Below are 12,718 nucleotides of genomic sequence, written 5' to 3' on the forward strand. Positions count from 1 at the left end.
GTTTATGATTTCCTTTCTATAGCCAACCAACTCAATTAGTAAGGAATCAGAATATTACTTGTTGTAGTATGATTTAGTTTGCTTTCCTGCAAGTTAGAGATTGAATTACTTATGTCATTTTCAAGAGTTGAAATATGAATGAGTAGTTAAATCTTAGTTTCCTTTTATGCAATTTAATTTCCTGCAATTTAGATATCATATTACTCAGCTTGTTTATGATTACTTCCTATAGCCGGAGCGAGTTGAAAGGTGAAGTTCAGAATGTGGGTTGAAGTAGTGTGATTTAGCTTGCTTTTCTTTCAGTCTTTGAGTTGCTTTAAGTTCAGTTTTTATTTTCTTTTTCATACAGCAGTAAGGATATTGGGCCATTGTCACTAGTTCACTGTTTTGGTACATTTACTTCCTTTTGAGAATTGATTTCATTACGATCAGTTTGAAACCTTCTTTTTGAGAACTTTTAAGTTTGGAAAATCATTGTAGAAATCACCATTACCATCCATACTTAACTTTCAAGTTCGCCATCTCACACTAGGGAATCCACAGAAGATAAACCCAAAAACAAACTAAAAAAAAAACTCAAAAACGACAAAAGACTAAGAAAATGGTTATCTTGCACATACAGTGCACTTCACTTCATCAGTTTACGAATCCCGGATTGACATTTTAAATAGCAATTTAGGACATACTAAATTGACCAAACAGAAATATGGAAGGCAAATGAAAAGTCAAAGGAAAAGGCGTTATCTGATCTGCAGGCTGTGCGAGAGGTAGAGATTAAAAGATTGAATGAGTGTAAACAGACGAGAATGAGTCGATCTGGTTTAACAAAGTTCAAATGTGTGGTAGATGCATGGTTGCAGATAGCAGAATGCAGGCACATGCTTAAATGGACATATGCATATGGCTATTATTTAACCCCAGCATCCAGCGATCATGATCAGGAAGCTGATATTGTTCGCAAAAAACAAAATCTTTTCGAATTCCTGCAAGGTGAAGCTGAAAGTAGTTTAGAACGACTTCATCATTGCGTTGAACAAGAGTTGCAAGACCATATAGAAAGCGCCCTTAAAGCTGACGCTGATACTTCGACTGGGAAAAAGGCGTTGCGCGATTTTGATGACTTCTGTATCAGGCTTGAAAAGCTCACAAAATCGACGGGCCAATATTTTGAAAACCTAATTCAGGCTTTTGAAAACAATCTCTCCGAAGTTAGTCGGATTAATGCACCAGCAGGGTGCGCATGAAGAAGCAATTATTACTAGAACCAGCTGTCACTTATTATTAAGCAGTGCAAGTGGGCCGCTGGACTCGGATGAATTTTTCTCATATTTTGTCGTATCTTTGTTGGTTCCAGCAGATTAAGGATCTTGGACGTTTGTGGCAACCCAATCCTTTTGATTGATTATCCAGTCAATATTATTGTCTGTTATTAATATTTCATGATTATTTATTTTAATAAAATGTGATGATTTATATTTATATTTAATGTGTGATTTTACCTAGGGTTAATCTTTGTTTTCAGTGGAAATTCATAGCTGGAAGCAAAGAGTTTAACTTGGAGTTTAAATTGTAATGCAAGGTTCAATTTTCATGAAGTTTTACTTTTGATGTATCTATCCAACATGTGGACTTGTTTTGTGAAGTGTGACTTGTGTATAGATAAGTGGATTAAAGCATATCTCCATGTTTAAGTAGTTCTTTTCGGTGCAAGTAACCTGGAAGATTAATTTTTATTTTCTCTATCATATTACTCATGTATATCTTTGTTCGGACATAATAAGGATCTTGGTTTATGGCACCCAAATCCTTGTGATTGATTACTAGTTCAATATTATTATATGTTTGTAATATTTATTTTAATAAGAAGTGGTGATTTATATTTATATTTTATGTGTGATTTCATTTATGGAGGTTATATTAAATGGTCTTATGACATGCACGTATAAGTTTAATAAATTACATTATATTTCCTTCAATTTAAAGTTTAAAGGGGTTGGATTCTATAGTGGGAAGCAGCAAGTTTTTTATTGTTAGGCAAGGTTCAATTTTGGTGAATGTTTAGCCTTGATGTAGTTATTCAACATGTTTTAGCACCTAGAGAGACTAGATAAAAATTGGTTTGTAATGCTTGCATAGATAATTGGATTAAATCTCATTCCTGTGTCCATTTAAAGCAACTCTTCTAGTGTAGAATGGCTAGTGATTTGGTGTTTTGTTAATCCACTCCTTCTATAAAGGTCAACCACATAATTTAATTACCTTTTTCCATGGAAATGGTATATATGGGCACCTAGAAATTTCACATGTTCAAACCTTGACTAGGCATATATTGGCACCTAAAGATTTTATTACAATTGTGTTTTTTTGAAACAACCATTGCATAATACATAGAATAGTATCATACTCACCTCTACTGGAAGATAGTTGGATTGTTTTTTCCTACTTACATCTAAGCACAAAACATAACTTGAATAAGCCATAGGAGTTTGTTTTGTCTTCACAAAGTAATTGAACACTATCACCTCCACTACTTGGGGAGGCCCACTTTCACATTTTCCTTCGGCTCTAACTTTCATTGGAAAACTTCACATAGGAAGGCCCAATGTATACAAAGTAAAGAAATGCAGTTACAACTATACTTACATAAATGGCTAAAACACCTCTTGTTGAGATTTCCTTTTACTAGTATCTAAACCCTATGTAGATGGCTATGTTACTCTCAACTCAATGCAAATAGACAATTCACCCTATATATTAATTTGAGCCTTAACACATGGCCAACAACATTGATTTGGAGTCTCCCAAAAAGACTTGTTCATAAATTTGGGGCTGCAAAACCTTTTTCATGCTAATCCTTACATACATTCTTATATTGTATATTGTTTTTAAACATATTTATATTTATGGTATGCATACATTGTTTCCAGTTCATGGAAAAATTAATTGCAATAGACTACTTTCATTTGCAAAGTCATCATTTCAGGACCTGATGTAATTATCATTTGATGATGTTGTAGACTGTTAGAAGGGCAATGTTTACATTGTAGCTAGTGGTTATAAGCATTGGTTATAATGGGAAAATCTCACAATAATGGTCTTGTATTTCAATAGCATTTTTCTTGACATATATAGCAACTTATAGTTTCATGGAAATCTCCAAACTATCCTCTAGAACAGGAGTGAAAGTCCATATTTATATATTCTAAAGAAAAGGTCTTATCCATACTCGATCACGGGTGAGGACATTAGTGCATTGGTCAAGGTGGAAGTCTCGGTATATTTTTCAGCAAGGCGACCTTGAACTCTAGTCAGAATCAAGTGCACATAGAATCATGTGATAATTAGAAGACGAAATTTAAAACCAATTTTCTAATTTTATAAATGGCATGCAATGTGTTATGGCCACCATAAATTCTATATCAACTTCTATGCATCTTATTAATAAAAAAAATTGTCTATGTTTGGGAAAAATTGTTGTGACCATATTTAGGTGTGTTGGCACGAAAATGACAACATGGAAGAGACCCTGGGTTGTTCAGGCTCAAGGGGCCAACAAGGCTCCGTTGTAGTCTAGGAAAACGTTGGCATTTTCACCTTACCTGTAGGGCAAGGAATCTCAACCGAGGCATCACACGACCGAATTTAGATGGGGTTGGGTGGGGTATCAAGTAAATGCAAATAATGTACAACAATAGATCATCACACTCAATTCTTTGTACTATCTACGACTGTCATTCTACTCATACCATCGCAGGAAACTACCTAGTTATTGATCATTCAATTAGAAATTTAAATAACCCATAAGGAACACAGCAATACAATAAGCAACCAAAATTGCTTCTTTCATTAACTGCAATATAAGAGAGTACATGACAGAGTATAAAAGGCTTGAACCCTATTCATCAAATACACAAAGAGTACATTTTCATAGAATGAAACTGATGAGAATGGACATAAGCAGAGAAGAGGATAGTCCTACCCTTTCTGTATTCTTCCACCATCTTGCCACAATTTTTCGTTCACTCACGGTTCCTGTCCCTTTCCTTTGGTTATCAGCTCCGCAACCTGAACCTTTATCCCCACCTATTCTTGACCTTTCTTCCCACCAAACTCCAAAATTCAAAATGAAGGCCAGAAGAGGCCCCGACCATCTATCTCAAGTGTTGTCGGCTCTGTTTTTGTTCCTAGCGGAGACTTTTCTGTTACTTCTTGTTGTTGTGCTGGTTCTTCTTCTTTCGGTGTTGCTGCTTCTGCCTCTGGTTGTGTTGGTCTTGAGTCATGCGAGGCTACTTCCACTACAATTTTTCCTTCTTTTCCAAATGAAGGCCCCAACTCAGGTACTGCGACAATCGTTTCCTGGTGGAAGCAGTTATAATCTTCCAATGTCATCTGCCAGATGCATGTGAGGGTTTCTGCCTTTTGGAGAAATTCAGGCGTTGATATGCAGTTCGGTTGATTGGGCTGGGTGTTCTATAAGGTGCTCCACTGTTCTTCGACCTCGTCACATACCTCCCACAGAGTAATCACATGCTTACCGACCGGTGGCCTAATATCAAGAATTTTCTTTTTTGTCTTGTCCAATTCCTCCTCAATTTGTTGTACCCTAGCCTCGAGGGAGTTGATCTCGTCATCGATTTTCTTTACCTGGCCTTTGTCCCTGCAGGTCTTGTTGTCAGTGATGCGTTGTTGGAGTTGTTGGTGGAGTGGATACAACGGCTGTTCTTTCATGGCCAAGTTTCTTGACCAATCATTGACTCCCTTGGCACATAACCATCCGCTAGGGCATCAGTTAGCGAAGCTTTTAGTGCAGCGGCTGTGTGGAGTTTCTGCTAGATCTCTGCGATGTAGCTTGTAGCTGGATTGGGCAGCGCTAGTCTTACTGTATGTAAACTCTTCTTCAGCTCCTTGTTGGTGACCACAAGTTTTGTGCATGTTTTCTAAATATGGTCGCAGCAGTCAACCAATGTGCAAGCCGAAAATTCCTTGGGCGCTTCAATAACTAAATCGGCCACAGTTGGCTAGAGTGCTTGTAGCTTTGATGTCACCTGCTCGACCTGTGATTGCAATTGTTGATTTGTTTGTCATAGCTAATATCACTCTGCCATGATAGTGACAAGTTGGTGCTTTTGGTGCTCGTGCTTAGTGACCAGGTCATTATTAATCTGTTCAGCCCTCTGAGTTGAATGTTGGATATTTTCGAACAACTGTGAAAATGACCAATGCTAAAGGTTCTCGGGTTGCATTATTGATGGGTCTGAGATGTTTCTTTGCAGGGGTTGGCCGCTAGCAATAGAATTTTCTGAGTGGCCTTGGGGGGAAGTTGCAGGCTACATGGTTTCAAGAAACTGAGGAGCGGGAGGGATAATGATTGGCTCTGGAAAAACGAGGAAATTTATTGGAAATGAGGCTTCAAACAGTTCGATCAGGGACGCCTTTGTTACTGAGGGGTTTTTTCTCGTGCATGTGGTAGACCCTATTCAGTGGGAGATCTACGAGATCGATTCTTATGGTGAAAGAACCGAGAAATTTAATGGTTAAATTTTTGAGTTGTGGAAACTCAAGATGGAGGATCTGCTAGTGGATAAAGATCAGTGATCGTGGTAGGTACTAAACCAACAACAATGCCAGCTGAAGACTGGGTGAAGTTGGATCGGAAGGCAAAGAGCACAATACAATTGTGTGTCTCGGATTCAGTATCGTTGAATGTATCAGGGGAAGCTTCGGCGAAGGCTTTGTGGGACAAGTTAGGGACATTGTACCAATCTAAGTCTCTGGTGAATAAATTGTTCCTACAGAAAAAGTTGTATAACCTGAGGATGAAAGATGGAGACTCATTGACAGAGCATATGAATGCCTTTAATATTGTGGTAAGCCAGTTATTATCTGTTGATATTAAAATTTCATATGAAGATAGGTGCATCAATTTGTTGTGTTCTCTACCAGATTCGTGGGATAGTTTGGTTGTTGCAATAGGTAGCAATGCAACTGCCTTGCAATTTGATGAAATAGTCTCATCCTTGTTGTTAGAGGAGATGAGACGGAAAAATATGGAGGGCCAGAATGGTGATGCCTTGTCTGTACGAGGACGGTCCCAGAACAAAAACAAAAATAAGTCGTCGAGTGGGAGATTTAAATCTAGAAGGAGATCTAAATCTCCAGGAAAACCTGTAAAGGTGTGCTGGAAATGCAGAAAGGAAGGGCACTTCAAAAGGGACTGTAAATCTAAAGTTCCCGAGAAAGGAAAGGGATCTGATGATGCTCCTTCTACAGATGTGAAAACCACCTCAAATGAAGGTGGGGATGTGTACTTGGATTCTTCTTCAAGTACACATGTAGATCATGAGGCATGGTTGATTGACTCAGGTGCATCCTTTCACTTCAATCCTCATAGAGAGTGGTTATGCGAGTATGAGAAATATGATGGTGATGATGTCTTCTTAGGGGATGACAGGAAGGCTAGAATCATTGGTCGTGGAAAAGACAAGTTGAAGTTGCAAGGTGGAAGGATTAGAACACTTTTGGGTGTTCTGCATATTTCTGCATTGGCCATAAATCTAATTTATGTAAGCAAGATGGATGATGCAGGTGTAAAAAGAGTGTTCGAGAAATATACCTGCAAGATGGTTCAGGGAGCACTGGTATTGATGCGGGGAGTTCAGATTGGAACTCTGTACAAGATTTAAGGTAGCACTGTTATTAATGGGTGCATTAGTTCTGTGGTTCCTGAAAGTGGAGCAGAAAATATAGTGGTCTCTGGAGAAAATATCATGTTATGGCATCAAAGGCTTGAAAATATTGGAGAGAAGGGCCTTCAAATAATTCATGGTAAAGGTATGGTATAAGGTATGTCTAATAGCTCTCTGGATTTTGATTTCTGTGAAAATTTTGTATATGGGAAGCAGAATCGGTCCACAAAAACATGGTATTTGCAGGGTCCACACAAACAGGGTCTTTGCAAATGATGTGTCCCAACAACGTACCAAATAGAACTGCAAAGATACACTTCTTCATGTTTAGGGAGATTTGTAGTTGTCTACATCGATCAAACATTACTCTAAGTAAGCTAGAATGCTTCTTCAACATACTGTAAACTATCCAACCATCCATGTATACCTCCAAGAACTGGTGATTGTAGTCTCTGAAAGCGATGATAATAATTTGGGAGAACACAACAGGTGCATTCTTTAAGCCAAAAGGCATGACGTGGTATGCATACGAGCCCCATTCTGTGGTGAACTTTGTTTTCTTCTTGTCCTCCTCTATTATTCGAACCTGATGGTACCCTAAGAACCCATCAGTGAAGGATTAGGCTTCATTGTCCGCAACATTATACAAGACCTCATCATTGAAAGGCGTGGGGAATGGGTCATGGACATAAGCATTGTTGAGGTTGTTGTACTATACACAGACCCTTATTTCCATAGCGGCCTTTTTGTTCTGGATGACTATTGGCCTGATCCATTCTGCTTCATCTACTGGAAAGATGATTCCTGCATTCACCATTTTATCTATCTCCTTCTTGACTTTTTTTTTTACTCTTGGGTTCAGCCTATACAGTCTATGATTCACAGCCTTGGCGTCAGGCTTTAACACAATTTTCATTTCTCTGATATCTTCTTTGATTCCTTTTAACTCTACGATTGAATTTAGGAATAAATCCTCACACTCGTGCAATATATCAAAAATTTCCCTAGTCGTTGGATCCTCCCAGTAGTCCCCTATTGATGCCATCTTTGGTTTGTCCTCAGTACCGATGTTATGCTTCTGCACTTTTACTGGGAGCAAGTGAGGGGCATATGTTACCAATCCCTCTTGAATATCCCTTTCTCCTTCAGTCTCTTGAAACGCCAGGTGCCTCATTCTCTCTAGATCATCCTCTTCTGGATCCGCGCTCACCATCCCACAAGCCATGGACTCTGGGTACGCTAACTCATAAAAGTACTGTAGGAACATTTCCTTAATGCATCCTTCCCATATCTGTCCTGATGTGAAGAGCATTATTTTGATGGCATACAGAGCCTCAGTTATCCGTCTATCACTATATTTGAATAAAAAAATGCTACTAAATTGTTCAGTCAGTGCATCCTAGTCCCTAGTTTGTCTTCGAATTTCTAGTACCATGCCTACTGGACTATACCTAGGGTGTGTACAAACATGTGTACCCATAGGTCTTACGGGATTTGTTCCCTGTTCCATTTGTCTATGCAATGTTCCAGGTGTTGTCGAGGATGACAGTCCCCCCAATATTTTACACTCTCTCACGGTAAGTCCTCTTCTTACTTGAACCTTTCTCTCATGGCCTGCTTGACCTTATCCCAATCACGAAGGGTGTTGCGATGAGATCCCCACCACCGTGCTAGGATTGCTTGCAATGTAGTTTCCAGCAACGGTACCTTGTGGCTTTCCCTTATGATTCTATCAACCTTACTTAGAAATACATCTACCGAATCTATGCCATGGAAAGTAGGATAATCACTTACCTATGTCCCAATCCAGTTGATGCGACATATTGTAGCGCAACGTCTTGTATTGACTTTGTATCCTCCTTGCTGCCAAGAATCCCACACAACCTCAAAGCCAACCTTTGAGCTTTGTATACTCCTTTAGGTGACTACGCCTCCATCGTGGGATTGATGTAATCTTCCCTCCTCCCTACTATTAATCAGTAGAGCTATCCTAGTGTTCCAGGTTCATCTTAGTCATCTGCTGGTTTCGTGAATCTTGGCCCATGGTATAGATCCAGTGGTTGTATTACCCGCATCCCTTCCACCTCAAAGATCATCAACTCCTTCTTGAGATCGATGATAGCATAATTCTCATAATCTCATTTGATGCCAAGCAGTGTTGGGTAAGGATCTTTGTCCCCCATTATATCTATTACCTCAAATTCTACGTGTGTCTTCACCCGTGCAACATCCACTTCCACATCTTCCAGCCTTCTGATGGGCAGAATGTAGTACTGGTTATCCATCTTCAACTGGATCGGTGAGTACTTCAGTTGTAGTTTTCCCAATGCCTCCCATGTTTTCCTGGGTAGAATTTTAATGTCTGAACCCAGGTCCAACATTGTATCTTTGATTTGGATTGGGCCTATTGTTGCAGCCTGACAATAAACATGAGACCAAAGAAGAAAAAAGGGAGGAGTTAACTACATGTCCAATATGTTTCTATGATTTCAAGATCAAAGACATGAAGTCACTCAAGTATTGCAACCATTTATTTTTCCAAGATTGTTGGCAAACTTTTATTCACACATCAATAAATCATGATGGTGCAGGATGCCTCAACTTACGATGTCCACATCAAGGTCCACGATGTCGTGCCATTGTGAGTGAAGACATGGTTTTTTCTAAGGAAGATAAGAACAAATATAGTACCCAATTGTGTGTCCTGTGTGGAGGTTGACTCTGCTAATTCTAATGTAACTCATGAGGAGGTTGTCTACAATTGTTCACATAAATTTTCTTGGAATTGTTTAGAGTCTCATTGTCCAATAGGTTGGACACAGTCTGTTAGGCTCCTATACTACTAGTGTAACCCCTTATTGTTATTAGTATAACCCACTTATTATATTGATGTACCCATGTAGTGCCCATATTGTTACTATTATGCCACATAGAAGCCCACCATTGTTACTGTTGTGCCCTACAATATTATTGTTATGTAGGCTTTGATTGTATTGGGACCACTTAGACTCCTATATATAGAAAGGAGGTATTTTCATTTCTATCATCCAAGAATTGTTCATTTATGTAATGTAAAGGAGGTTTCCCCCTCGAAGAGGCTGAATTCTAAGGCGTTGATCTATCTTTTCTATCTTTTCTTGAGCTGGTTTCATAACATTTGGTATCAGAGCTTTGGATTCTAGGGTTTCGCTGCTCCAAACAGGTCATCGTGGAATTTTCGCTATAATTTTTTTTCTGTGACATTTCAAAAGTCGCAAAAAAAACCCATTTGAGAAGACTTTTCGTTGAACCTTGGGTCCGAATTTCAGATCTTTTCGCGCGATATTTTCGGAGATATGATCTACGGAAGTTTGTCTTTTTGCAGACTCCCGAATTAAACTCAAAACAGGTGACCTGGGGAAAATCGTCATAACTTTCTTTCTGAGCATCGGATTGAAATTTCGTAAGAAGGTACAGAAAGAGAACGGAATTTAGTTTCTGTTTATATATTTTTCAGAGTCAAAGGTTGAAACAGTGACACGTGGCACTTCATACAAGTTCGCTCTACTGAACCAGTCTATAATCAGGTCACTGTGGGAGATTGTGCATAACTTTTTCTTGGAGAATCCAATTTGGATCAGACTTGTGGCATTGGAAAGAGGACACAGAGCGCTACTACAGGTCACAAGTTCAGAACTTAAAGATCTGAAAGTACAGATTTACAGTCGTTTCAAGGTAGAGCTCCTAAAATCAAGAAAAAGCAAGATGAGGAAGTTTGATGGCAAGGATCCGGTAAATTGGATACTTCAGATGGAGCAATATTTTGATATACATGGTGTACAACTGTTACAAAAGGTATGTATTGCATCTTCATATTTAGAACCAGATCAATTTTTATGGTACAAAGGGCTTTGTTCTCGTAAAAAACTTGTTTCGTGGTCAATTTTCACGGAGGAAATGATAGCACATTATGAGGATATAAAGAGCAACACCTTCTTTAGAGCAACAACACAACAATTGGAAAGAGTAAAAGGGCTTTCTGACATAATGGAAAGAAAAATTATGGAAACCAGGAAGCATACCCCTCACAATTATAAAGATGGAAGTGTTGTTTCTCCCAGCCTTCCACAACCTACAAGGGTTACACCACAACAATTGGAAGAAAAAAGAGAAAAAGGGCTTTGTTACAATTGTGATAGCAAATGCACTAAAGGTCATAGGTGTGCTGAGAAGAAATTATTTTACATAGAATATGAAGAGGATGAAGAAAAGGATCAAGAAACATCAAAAGAAGAGGATATACGTCAGGACACCACCCCAGAGAAAGAAGAAATGAATCAGACCATATCTTGTAAAGCCTTGGCAAGAATTACCACTCCTCAAACTCTCAAGATAGAAGGACATATCAAGAAGAAAAAGGTGCAAGAAGTGAAAGATCACATCGAGAAAGAAGAAATGAATCCAACCATATCTTGTAATTCAATGGATGAAATTACCACTCCTCAAACTATCAAGATAGAAGGACACATCAAGAAGAAAAATGTTCAAGAAGTGAAAGATCACATCAAGCATCAAGAAATGAATCCGACCATATCTTGTAAAGGACTGGAAGAAATTACCACTCCTCAAAAGATAGAAGGACATATCAAGAAGAAAAAGGTTCAAGTAGAGAAAGATCATATCGAGCATCAACAGCAAGTTCTCCAACTTTTAAAGGATAACGCCACTTCGGTGCAAAATCAAATGAAACAACAGGTAGATCAACATCGTGGTGAAAAATGTTTTGATGTGAGTGATTGGGTATTTTTACTGCTACATCTCAAGCAAGCTATTTATGAGAAGGAAATGTTGGCAATACTACATGCACTTAAAAAATGGCGACCTTACCGAATGGGAAGACGCTTCAAGGATGAGGATGTGGAAGCATTGTTTTGTGCTATCTATATTATCCAACCAAATTGGATAAACGAAGCAACGGATGAATGGAAGAAGAACGAAGAAGTATGGCGACTTATTCAAAAGTTGCAAAAGATCCCAATTCAAGCAATATTGCCATAAATTGAAGAGGAAGGAAAAATCATATTAGAACCTGGAGCAGTCATAGAAACAAGAACCCGACAGCTACGAAATCGATCAATTTCAGAGTATCTCATCAAGTGGAAGAACTTACCCGCTGAATATTCCACATGGGAGGACAAGAATTTTATATAGAAGCATCAAGAACTACTCAAGCGTTGAGGACAACGCTTTTTGAAGGAGAGGGGCATGTTAGGCCCCTATACTACTAGTGTAACCCCTTATTGTTATTAGTATAACCCACTTATTATATTGATGTACCCATGTAGTGCCCATATTGTTACTATTATGCCACATAGAAGCCCACCATTGTTACTGTTGTGCCCTACAATATTATTGTTATGTAGGCTTTGATTGTATTGGGACCACTTAGACTCCTATATATAGAAAGGAGGTATTTTCATTTCTATCATCCAAGAATTGTTCATTTATGTAATGTAAAGGAGGTTGCCCCCTCGAAGAGGCTGAATTCTAAGGCGTTGATCTATCTTTTCTATCTTTTCTTGAGCTGGTTTCATAACACAGTCAAAAAATGGATTGATCAAATTAATGATGGTGATTCACTCAATGCGTACTGGATATTTTGTAATTCCAAGCCGTGTCCAAGGTGTAAACGACCAATAGAGAAAAATCAAGGGTGTATGCACATGACATGTAGTTCCCCGTGTGAATTTTAATTCTATTGGTTATGCCTTGGTGATTGGTTTAAACATGATTCTTGCAATCAATATAGTCCTGATCAGGTTGCAACAACATCAGGAAGAATTGATGCAGGGAATCAATCCAGGAATTCGGCCTCCGTCGATTCTAGGAAAAGGTTTGCAGCTAAAACATCTTCTTCAGATAGGTTGGTATTTTATATGGAAAGATGGAAGGCAAATGAAAAGTCAGAGGAAAAGGCGTTATCTGATCTGCAGGCTGTGCGAGAGGTAGAGATTAAAAGATTGAATGAGTGTAAACAGACGAGAATGAGTCGA

This window comes from Pinus tabuliformis, chromosome 4_2 (genome assembly GCF_031772625.1).
Source record: "Pinus tabuliformis cultivar Carrire ecotype Pingquan chromosome 4_2, CPIR1, whole genome shotgun sequence".
Lineage (NCBI taxonomy): Eukaryota > Viridiplantae > Streptophyta > Pinopsida > Pinales > Pinaceae > Pinus > Pinus tabuliformis.